Consider the following 11678-nt stretch of genomic DNA (forward strand, 5'->3'; position numbering starts at 1 on the left):
GTTACATTTGATGCTACAAAACTGTGTCCTGTTCTCTCCCTTACTCTGCCTACGTTTGTGTTGACAAATAAGGGTGGAACTCTGTATGTACAGCTATGTTTGTTACTCCCTCTTGTAAATTATTTACAATAACCAATAACTTAGCACCTGCTTTTACAGTCGTTAAAGTATTATGTCTTGCAGGATCTGAGCGCGGCATTGGTGTCCCACAATCCTCAGATGTGCGCTAACCTTCCTCTGTTTCCATCCCACTCTCTCAGATGTTATCTCAGTGACCTGTGCAATTCTGACTGTCTGCAGTTTCGTCCACGATAGGAGTTCTTCCAGGGCCCTGCCGAAGCGGCACGTATCGACAGAGCACACACAGCTCGCGAAAAATTGTACCTGTTTTCTCAGCGCAACCCACAGGTACAGCCTGCACTGTGACTTGTAGTGGCTGCGGCGTCAACTTGGCCTTCCCGACAGCGCGGTCCAGTCTGACCGCCACGGAGAGGTGACTCACGCCACGCGTGCGATCGGCCCAGTGGACGTTCTGTGAACTCCGCTGGCGGTGTTGATTTGTCACAATTTGGTTTGTTGAAATGGTTCAAGTGGCTCTGAGCACTATGGGATTTAACAGCTGTGGTCATCAGTCCCCTAGAACTTAGAACTACTTAAACTTAACTATCCTAAGGACATCACACACATCCATGCCCGAGGCAGGATTCGAACCTGCGACCGTAGCGGTCACGCTGTTCCAGACTGAAGCGCCTAGAAACGCGAGACCACCGCGGCCGGCCAATTTGGTTTGTCTTTTTGTCTCAGATTTTACCTCACTTACGGGGCAGTCTAGGAAAAATGACAGCATAGCACAGTCATACATGCTTTAGCTTTTATTCCAGCTCCTTCTTTTGGTAAAGATCATCCATACGCTTAGATCTAAGCAAAACCCCGTATAAGACATGATTTCACTCGAAGACGCGGTGTTCTTCACATATAGTATATCACTTTGCTCCTTAAATGTTTCTTGCTACAGCCACATCAAATAATCATGTCTTCTGATGACTTGCTACAACATAATATATAGCCTTTTTTACTTCTGATGGATCTATCACTATACTTGTTTATGAGCTGCTGTACGAGTACATTGATAGTTGCAAAGCGTAACCACCAGTGTCAAGAATGTAGCACAAATTAATGGCATTCTTTAACTTATGCAGGAGATACTGACCACACGTGTCTCCTTACTGACAGCTAAATTTTTTCAATTATTTGTATCACGAAAAACACAATTAACACCACTGACATTAATAACTATATATGACGGTAGTATCTGTTCCCGAAAGAACAGTTACCGTCGATGACCATGCAGCTTTGCTAGAAATGAAATGATAATTAAATTGACACCATAGCTGCAAGCAGGCGTTGATATACTTCATTGGGGACATGTTGAAAATGTGTGCCCCGACCGGGACTCGAACCCGGGATCTCCTGCTTACATGGCAGACGCTCTATCCATCTGAGCCACCGCGGGCACAGAGGATAGTGCGTTTGCAGGGACTTATCCCTTGCACGCCCTCCGTGAGATCCCCATTCCCAACACGTCCACAACACTACATTCGTAGTGCGCCTAATAGATGTTTGCCCATCATACTCATTACTCGTGGCAGATTAATCCACCAAGTCCCGTACGAGTTCGGGCATAGCGTGTGCGTTCGCACAAGAAGGTCAAAGGCCGGGAACCCTTATTTTTAACTATATATGACGGTGGTATCTGTTTCCGAAAGAACAGTTACCGTCGATGACCACGCAGCTTTGCTAGAAATGAAATGATAATTAAATTGACACCATAGCTGCAGATGGATAGAGCGTCTGCCATGTAAGCAGGAGATCCCGGGTTCGAGTCCCGGTCGGGGCACACATTTTCAACATGTCCCCAATGAAGTATATCAACGCCTGCTTGCAGCTATGGTGTCAATTTAATTATCATTTCACTGACATTAATGTTTTACCTTATACCAACGACATAGAATAAGATGCTATATAATCTATAATTTCAGATTGTATCGTCAACTACCTATCACTAGCTTATAAATCACCCAATTATGCCGTGAGATGCACTCATAAATTTGATGCTGAAACGTATATGCGAACGGTGTGTACTATTCCAAATATTAAAAGAAAACAGAGAATGCGAATGGTGATCTATGGAGTACGGAGGAAAGCTAGTTAGATTCACCAACAACAGTAAAAATAAGAAGTCGCAATACAACAGGAGACGCTGCGTCTCGTGTACACGCAGTTCCAAGCCACTTCCGTTTCCTTATACCTGAGCTTCTAAGAAGAGCGGTAAAGAAGATTAGTTTACACGCAACGGCAGAGAAAGCCTGTGTAAAGCAAACCGGTACCACTTGCGCTTCCCCCTCCCATGTAGTCCGTGGCTTCGCTAAACAGCTGTGCATTTCTGTGGTGACGTTTCTGTTGAACACCCACTGCTACATCAGCAACAGCGTCAGCCAGCAAAAGTTTAGTGACTGAACTATCAGTGGAAAAAAAACCTGCTACTCTGTCGATGATCTCGCAGGTTTTCTCGACGTGACTGATTAATGTGCGTTTTAGAGCGTTCAGCCGAGTTTTTGATTCCATTTTATGGACCTGAAAAAGACGACCGAGGCGGTGGTCGAAATATTGTGCATAAAATGGAAATAACGACTCGGCTTAAAGCACACTATTACTGCACTCTTGCTCTGGTCTTCGGTCCAAAGACTGACGTTGTTGTGACCCGGCCGGCCTGTGTCGCCGAGCGGTTCTAGGCGCTTCAGTCCGGAACCACGCGACTGCTACGGTCGCAGGTTCGAATCCTGCCTCGGGCATGGAAGTGTGTGATGTCCTTAGGTTAGTTAGGTTTAAGTAGTTCTAAGTTCTAGGGGACTGATGATCTCAGAAGTTAAGTCCCAAAGTACTCAGAGCCATTTGCACCATGTGGAGGGCTTAGCACCTCCGAAAGTTAGATGGGAAGCAGCAGTCCATATAGCGAGAAGGAGACCTTGCACCTCTATATAACACCCGCCCGCTTGTTGGTTCACGCTCAATGACTAAAGTCGACAACAGTCTTTCAGGAAAGTTTCGACCGGAGGGCTACATTAAATGCAAGGGCCATCGTTCGGTCTCAGCATAAGAACAGCTCTCGGTCGTAGAGAGTGATCGGTGAATAAAAAGGAAATCACGCACAGGCTTGAAACTGGTATTGTTAGGTGGAATGAAGACCTTTAAAACTAGGGTTTCTTCAGCGCACAAAAACCACGTGAAATGCACTTGAGCACATATACTCCTTTTCCTCGACGTCCTATGCAGATCTGAGGAAGTCTTGTATTTGCACAGGGCACGTGAACCTATTTCAGTGCCGAGACTGTCTGAGAATTTAGGCAGTTAACATTTATTATCTCTTTTGTCTAAGATGTATTGATTATTATTTTCTTATGCCACCGAATATTTACTGTATACTTTATACTGATTTTATATTTTTGATACGATTCATAGCAACAACGAAAACAAGTGAAGTACGTGCAAAATGGATGGTCGTAGATAAGGATTAAAATACTATTCGGAAGTTACCCGTAGTAGCAAAAGAGTAAATTGGAAGAGAAAAGTAAACATTACTCTGAGAACATCTCCAAAATTGAAAATGCGCTATCCAGATACGAACTCTTTGCTTAAACTGGTAGCTTAGTTGATTCACACTTAATAGTTTATCAGAGCCAGAGCGACCCAGTGGTATTTGCACTTTAACAAGCTTCATTCTCCTCACAATTAATGACGCTTGTAGCGTGACGTCACGAAGAATCTATTTGGACCCTGCTGCTTCGCATGGGACCCATGGACAAATTTCTATAGGACGGAGATTACAGTGTCATCGGTGTTGAAAGTCTCAGCAACGATTCCTAGACACAGGAAAATGTCAGTCGACGCTTCCTGGTTTCGTGGAAGAACATAATTCTTGGTTTCTTTCACTAATCGTCTCCTTCCCAGCTCTGATGTTATGAGTGGCAATACAGGAAACAGAATCTTCTGGTTGATTAGCTTACGTCATTTACCTCATCTACTTCTGTGACAAACACGACTTTTCGACTTGTTTCCTTGGATCTTCCTCAGTGATATACTACTGTCTGTAGGTGACTGCAATGTTCTGAGATTTGTTGGCACCAGAAGACTCCTGAATAAGATCCCGGCAGATGGGTCAAGGCGTCGAGCTCGTTATGAAAGTAGAGAAGAAAATGAGTTTTATTAATGACCCAGAATATACTATTGTGGTGTCACCGCCAGACACCACACTTGCTAGGTGGTAGCTTTTAAATCGGCCGCGTTCCGCTAGTATACGACGGACCCGCGTGTCGCCACTGTCAGTAATGGCAGACCGAGCGCCGCCACACGGCAGGTCTAGAGAGACGTACTAGCACTCGCCCCAGTTGTACAGCCGACTTAGCCAGAGATGGATCACTGACAACTACGCTCTCATTTGCCGAGACGATAGTTAGCATAGCCTTCAGCTACGTCATTTGCTACGACCTAGCAGGGCGCCATAGCATTTGATATTGAGATTATAACATGTACCGTCAAGAGCGATGTACACCAATTGTGGATTAAAGTTAAGTATTATATTCCTGCCAATTCACAACAACTACTTTTATTGATAACGATATGAGAACCTGGCATACGTATAACCACCTAGGTGACTTATTTAAAATATGTAGGCATATATACAAAGATTCCTTGTGAATTTGTGTATCTATTAGAGAAATCCGTATCAAAATTCCTAAAGTAGTTCTTGAAATTATACTTCACACAGAGAAACAAGAACACAGTGTGGGAATTTAATTTATAGAAGGGAAAGATGTAAAATTCATCACTTTCTCCTTTTTTGTCCTTAACTCATATTTTGTAGTAGGTATGTCACACTGGTATATTTCATTTCACAGGTAGAAGCTTCTGTGTACATCCACGCCACTACTCCGCTGTTCACAGCTAACTGCTTGGGAAAAATAAAATCTTCCCGTGTCACCTCTGATTTCTCTTTGTTTTTGGTATGATTGTCATCTCTCCTTATGTAGGTGGGAGTCAAAAATATTTTCGCATTCGGAGGAGCAAGTTTGTGATCAAAATTTTGTGAAAAGAACTCGCCGCAACGTAAAACGCCTTTGTTTGAATGAGTGGCACCCCCAGCTCGCGTACCATATCCGTGACACACTCTCCTCTGTTTCGCGATAATGTCACCAAATGCTGCATTGAAAAGATTAAGTTCGCACCTCCATGGAAGCTAGACATATTAACCTTACACCAATGTCCATTGTAAACTTATTTTCTTCGAACTTTAACTGTCGTCAATACCACCACGATCACCCCAATTTTTATCATTCGCTTTGCTGTATTCATGTTTTCTCCCGTAATTAGAAGGATACACCCATATGGCGACAGCGTGATTTATTCACGCAATATTTAATTCGCTCACAAGGGACTGACTCACCATTAGTGTGTGCCTCTACCAAAACTACGGTTCGGCAGTTTTTGTACACTACGTAAATGGTATCGTAAATGGTAGGATTAGCGGTAATACTGATAGCATTGGTAGCGAATGAAACATAAATTAATGTCTTAGAGAGAAACCAGGAGCCGATGACTTCTCTGTTTTTTGTTTTGCACATGAGTAGAACCGCACGTCTTTCAGTTTTAGTCCAGAGTGTATTTTAAGTCCTTACAGAACACTATTTGCTTTTTATAAGTACTAAAAATTAGTTGATAGCGTAACTGCCGGACTTCCATGGCCGGCCGGGGTGGCCAAGCGGTTAAAGGCGCTACAGTCTGCAACCGCTCCACCGCTACGGTCGCAGGTTCGAATCCTGCCTCGGGCATGGATGTGTGTGATGTCCTTAGGTTAGTTAGGTTTAAGTAGTTCTAAGTTCTAGGGGACTGATGACCTTAGAAGTTAAGTCCCATAGTGCTCAGAGCCATTTGAACCATTTTTTTGGACTTTCATGTAACCAAAGCAATAAATTTTGATGCAAGTACAGCTTACATCCACAAAGTGGGTGCCCGTGGTCTAGGGGTAGCGTCTTTGATTCATAATCAAAACGTCTTCAGTGCCGGGTTCGATCCCCACCACTGCCTAAATTTGTCCGCAGCTCGTGGTCGTGCGGTAGTGTTCTCGCTTCCCGCGCCCGGGTTCCCGGGTTCGATTCCCGGCGGGGTCAGGGATTTTCTCTGCCTCGTGATGACTGGGTGTTGTGTGATGACCTTAGGTTAGTTAGGTTTAAGTAGTTCTAAGTTCCAGGGGACTGATGACCATTGCTGTTAAGTCCCATAGTGCTCAGAGCCATTTGAACATCCACAAACGTAAAAAATAGTTAATTATTATTATGCAATCAGTAGAACGTTCTTCACCACGATCAAAGGCAAGAGTTTCCTGTTATTGTTGATAAATGCTATAGGTTAAATAAAATACATCTACATAAAAGGCGACTGGTTGCAGTAATTTCTGAAAACCTTTAAATGCTATAGTTCTGTGCGAATAACAGAAACATGTTGCATATAAGTCGGTGTGACGGACCAGGCTGAGGCGTAAAGGTGTCGTGCAGTAATGAAGGATACGCGAGAGAGCCTTCGGCTTAGAAAGCCCATACCGATGATTTTAGTTGAATGGTTCGCACGCTGACACTTGCTGATGGCCCAGCACTGAAATCTGCATCAATTTGCGAAAGGGTTGCACTTCTGTCACGTTGAACGATTCCCTTCAGTCGTCGTTGGTCCCGTTCTTGCAGGATCTTTTTCCGGCCGCAGCGCTGTCGGAGACTTGATGCTTTGCCGGATTCATGATATTCGCGGTACGCTCGTGAAATGGTCGTACGGAAAAAGTCCCCACTTCACCGCTACCTCGGAGCTGCTGTGTCCCATCGCTCGTGCGCCGCATAACTCCGTCTTCAAGCGAGAAGTCGCCCATCGGGACCATCGACCGCCGTGTCATCCTCAGTTGAGGATGCGGGTAGGAGGGACATGTGGTCAGCACACCGCTCTCCCGGTCGTTACGATGGTTTCCTTTGACCGGAGCCGCTACTATTAAGTCGTGTAGCTCCTGAATTGGCATCACGAGGCTGAGTGCACCCCGAAAAATGACAACAGCACATGGGAGCCCGGATGGTCACCCATCCAAGTGCCGGCCACGTTCGACAGCGCTTAACTTCGGTGATCTGGCTGACGGGAATCGGTGTATCCACTGCGGTAAGGCCGTTGCCCGCCGACTATAACACCACGTTCAAACTCACCTAAATCTTGATAACCTGCCATTGTAGCAGCAGTAACCGATCTAACAACTGTGCCCAGTCCTTGTTGTCTTCTGCCATTGTAGCAGCAGTAACCGATCTAACAACTGTGCCCGGTCCTTGTTGTCTTATGTAGCTGTTTCCGACCGCTGCGCCGTATTCTACCTGTTTACATGTCTCTGTATTTGAATACGCGTGCCTATACAACTTTCTTTGGAGTATACATAGAGCGATCGTTATGAAGTAACGCCCGATAGGTATGCAACACGCCTAACGTTCACGTAACGTGGGTACAGCCTTAACTGACCAAAGCTACTAGGCAACTACCGTAGTATACGCTTACTTACGGTAGTGTGGTGTAGCCTTCGGTAGTCTTACATGTCTACTCATTACCCATGCGGAGTGGCAGAGCCGAGAATTATCAGGAATGGAGTCGCAGTCGTCTCGTTCGTGCAGTGTGCAGAGGCTGATGGACTCCGGAAGTTTTCGCCACTGGGCAGAGCTAGTGGATACCCGGCGGACCGCGACTTTCCGTACTGCGACAGTGGCCACACGGGCACAAAAAAATTCACGGCCGGCGCTCAGACAAACAGGCCGAGCACAGGCGACGGGCCGGCGATGGCGCATAAAAAGGTCACCGGCGCGGCGGCAGAAAGCGGCGAGTAGCGGCGGCGGCGGGCGGCAGCCGGTGCAGTGGGCGGACGCGCTCCGGGGGCTGGGGGCGGCCGATCCGGCGGCCGGTGCAGCCGCGGCCGGCTTTCTCCGCCCCCGCGGCTCCGTTTCCTGCCGGCCGCAGCTCCAGCTCCAGCCGCAGCTCCAGCCGCCGGACCACGCCGCGCCACGCCACGTATCGATTGCAGTGTGCACTCGCGCGCCGCGCCGCGCCGCCCGCTTTCTCGGCCGCCGCGCGGAACGCTCTTCACCTGCCGCCGACCGCGACGGCTTCTCACTGCCTCCCGTCCATTACGGCGTGCGTTAGATAAGTAACGCAACAAATTTCTTTCGGCTGAAAAAAAAAATGTTTGTGGGACACTGCTGAATATTCCCGCTCCAGCCCCCTAAATTTCTGTGAATTTCCAGTGAGTACATAGCTTTCTAAATGGCGTCTGTAAAGGAGGAGAGCGGAAAGCTGTCGGTGAGTTTCTTTTGGCGGAAGATCAAAGCATGGCCGATATTCGTAGCCCCTGGCAGAATATCTGCGGAGGCCTGGCAGTGAACTGAAGGACGGTGAGTCTTCAGGCGAACTGCCTGTCACCATGGCAAGAAGGTCGTGCAAACCTGTCCGACCTCCCGCGTGCCGACCAGCCGCACACAGCTGTGTGACTCCTGCAATGTTGGAACGTGCGGACACTCTCATTCGGCGTGATCGACGGATCACAGTGAGACACCTCGCTGCCAAATCGACGTATCTGACACACTCGCCCCCCATCTGGGGTACTCGAAGGTGTGAGCCCACTGGGTTCCTAGCCGCTTAACAGAAGACCACAAAGAGCATCAGTAAAGGATTGAAATTGCCACAGGTGATGAAACGGTTCGTCACTTCGAACCGCAAACGAAGTGGCAGTCTATGGAGTGGTGCTACGCCACCTCTTTTCCGAAGAAAATTTCAAAGCAGTATCCTCTCCTGGTAAAATCGTGATAACTGTCTTCTTGGACTCTGAAATTGTTATTTTGTTTGATGTCCTCCCTGTTAGTGCAAAGATCAATTGGGAAGTGTATTGTGCTACCCTCAGGAAGTTGAAGAAACGACTTCAGCGTGTTCGTCGTTACAAAAATGTTATCCAAGTTCTCCTTCTCGTAGAGAGCATAGGGCCCCACAAAAATATGCGCACCCGAGAGGATCTCACAAAACCTCATTTGACTCTGGTTCCTCAACCACCCTGCAGCCCGGATCTCGTACCCTGCGACTGCCACCTGTTTTGTCCAATGAAGGACCCGCTCTGCAGGGAGCAGTTCATGGACGATGGGGAGGTTACTGAAGCAGCGAAACGCTGGCTTTGACGTCAACTACTGAAGTGGTACCATGCGGGCGTACAGGCCCTCCCAGGGAGGTGCCGTAAGGCCGTCGCATTGAACGGAGATTATGTTGAAAAATAGGGTTTTCAGCCAAGAGAGTGGGAAATAATATGGTGTTTTCGAATCCTGGATAAAACCAACCTGATTTCAGAAGAAGTGTTTTTCTTTTGTCGAGTACAACATCTTGCATAACACTAAGAGGAGGTGGGCTAAGTGGTGCAGTATCTGACGTCGTAGGAATGCGCAAATCATTAGTGAACAAGTTAACACAAGAAACAAAAGATTTACTGAAATTGCATATGACCAAGTGTACGAAGACCAGTCCAGCTATCAATCTCAATAAGGATGACACTCGCTGAAGCAAGCACAAACGACGGTTTCGTAGGATAGAGGCTACAAGTGCGAGATTGGCTCTGGCTGCCCTGGCCGTCTTACATCGTGGCAGCAGAGGGCGCTCATAGTCCAGAGCTGCTGGAGGCTTGCCCCACTGGGTCCGCCGGATACTCCGCGACCGCCATCGGAGTCTCACGGAAACCTGCAATTGCGTTGCCACCTGTGACGGACGTAGGGAGATATCGATATGTGATACCACAGCTTTAATTATTGAACGCCCATCTAAATGGCTGATATAAGGCGCCTTCCTTGTGGGCATCCATAATAGTGTCCTACGACTTAGGGAGTCCAGGGTTCAACATACAAGTTCTTAGTCCAAATTAATCCTTTTCTAGCAGGATTTTGGAACATACACCATCTCATCATAAGCATCCTAACACCCTTATCGAATGCGGAACTGACGACTAGCTCTCTCGAGAGGTGGAGCCACCACTATGAAAGGACGCGGTGCGTATTGGTTTGTCAGTTGGAAAGCAGTGACAGTCGAATGGGTCAAGCAGGAGAGCTCGGTGGCTTCAAATGAAGACTAGGCATTGGATGTCACTTGAGTAACAAATCCATCTGGAACATTTCAACCCTTCTAAAGCTGCTCAAGTCGATTCTTGGTGATGTGAAGGTCAAAACTGCAAACACAAAGGAGCAACCACTGCTAATCTAATACCAGGTAGACCTCACGTACTGACGACCAAGAAGTGGCGAGCATTGCGAATGCTGCTTGAAGCAAATCACGCAAGTTTCTTTATAGTGGGACCTTCGACATACGTCACAGTAGGAGATTATGAAGATAATTGGAAACAATATGCTGCTTGGTATTTTGTTTTAGTATACACACTTAATTCGGCTTTATTGCCTTCGTCACTACATTTCCTTATCTTGCAGAATGGCCGGCCGTGGTGGCCGAGCAGTTCTAGGTGCTTCAGTCTAGAAACACGCGACCGCTACGGTCGCAGGTTCGAATACTTCCTCTGGCATGGATGAGTGTGATGGCCTAGGTTAGTTAGGTTTAAGTAGTTCTAAGTTCTAGGGGACTGATGACCTCAGATGTTAAGTCCCAAAGTGGTCAGAGCCATTTTGTAGGGTGAATATTTCAACTTTGAGTGAACTGTTATTGTTGTCTGTCGTTGTTGGATGTATTTTTTTTTCTACAGATAGCAATAGTGGTGTACTCAAAGTTCACATTTGTCCATCCTATCTACAACGTCAGAACATGCACTGTTGAAGGAAACAAAGCCGAAATAAGCTTATATTATAAAATTAAATAGCAAGCAGTATACTGTCTCCAGCTCCCTGTGCAAATCACGTGAGATCACCGGAAGGGACCACACGTGAGCTCCGACGTGCTGTCGGCGCTCCAGCCAGCTCAACCACTGTGCACAGCGACATAAAAAGGACGGCGTACAGTGGATTTGGGACTGGTTTGATGTGCCCGCCTCGAGTTCCTCTCGTGTGCTAACCTCTCCACCTCACTGGAGTACTTGCAACCTTCTTCCTCAATTATTTGCTGGATGTATTCCAACCACTGTCTTCCTTTACAGTTTTTGCCCTCTACAGTGTAAGTGGGCTGTTTAGGTTTTTATGTTGGTAACGCCACGTAGCGCTCTGTATGAGAATCACTGACTGTGCTGTGTGCAGTCTGTGGATGGTTTGCATTGTTGGAATATTCTAGTGTTGGGCAGTTGGATGTGAATAGCGCGTAGCGTTGCGCAGTTGGAAGTGAGCCGCCAGCAGTGTTGGATGTGGCGAGAGAAATGGGGGAGTTTTGAGAGCGGATGAACTGGACGTATGTCCATCGGAAAGAGTAAATTTGTAATATTGGATATCATGAACTGATATATACATACAGTGACGACGATTGTAGCTTATCAGCACCACCGTGTAAAGAATTAAGACATTCAACGAAGTAATTTGGTAATTGTGCATCGGGAAATGGAGCGGGCGGCAAATAATGGTGTAGGCAGTGAAACAATTAGTGAACAGGGA

At 46.8% G+C, this 11678-nt stretch overlaps 1 non-coding gene across 1 annotated transcript; it reads right to left on the reverse strand.

Annotated features, from left to right (window-relative positions):
- Nucleotides 1-1439: 1439 nt before the first annotated feature.
- On the reverse strand, nucleotides 1440-1514 carry Trnat-ugu (transfer RNA threonine (anticodon UGU)). The gene has a single exon. It is a non-coding gene; the product is annotated as a tRNA-Thr (tRNA).
- Between the last annotated feature and the right edge of the window lie 10164 nt (nucleotides 1515-11678).

This window comes from Schistocerca cancellata, unplaced genomic scaffold, assembly GCF_023864275.1.
Source record: "Schistocerca cancellata isolate TAMUIC-IGC-003103 unplaced genomic scaffold, iqSchCanc2.1 HiC_scaffold_1092, whole genome shotgun sequence".
Taxonomy (NCBI): Eukaryota; Metazoa; Arthropoda; class Insecta; order Orthoptera; family Acrididae; genus Schistocerca; species Schistocerca cancellata.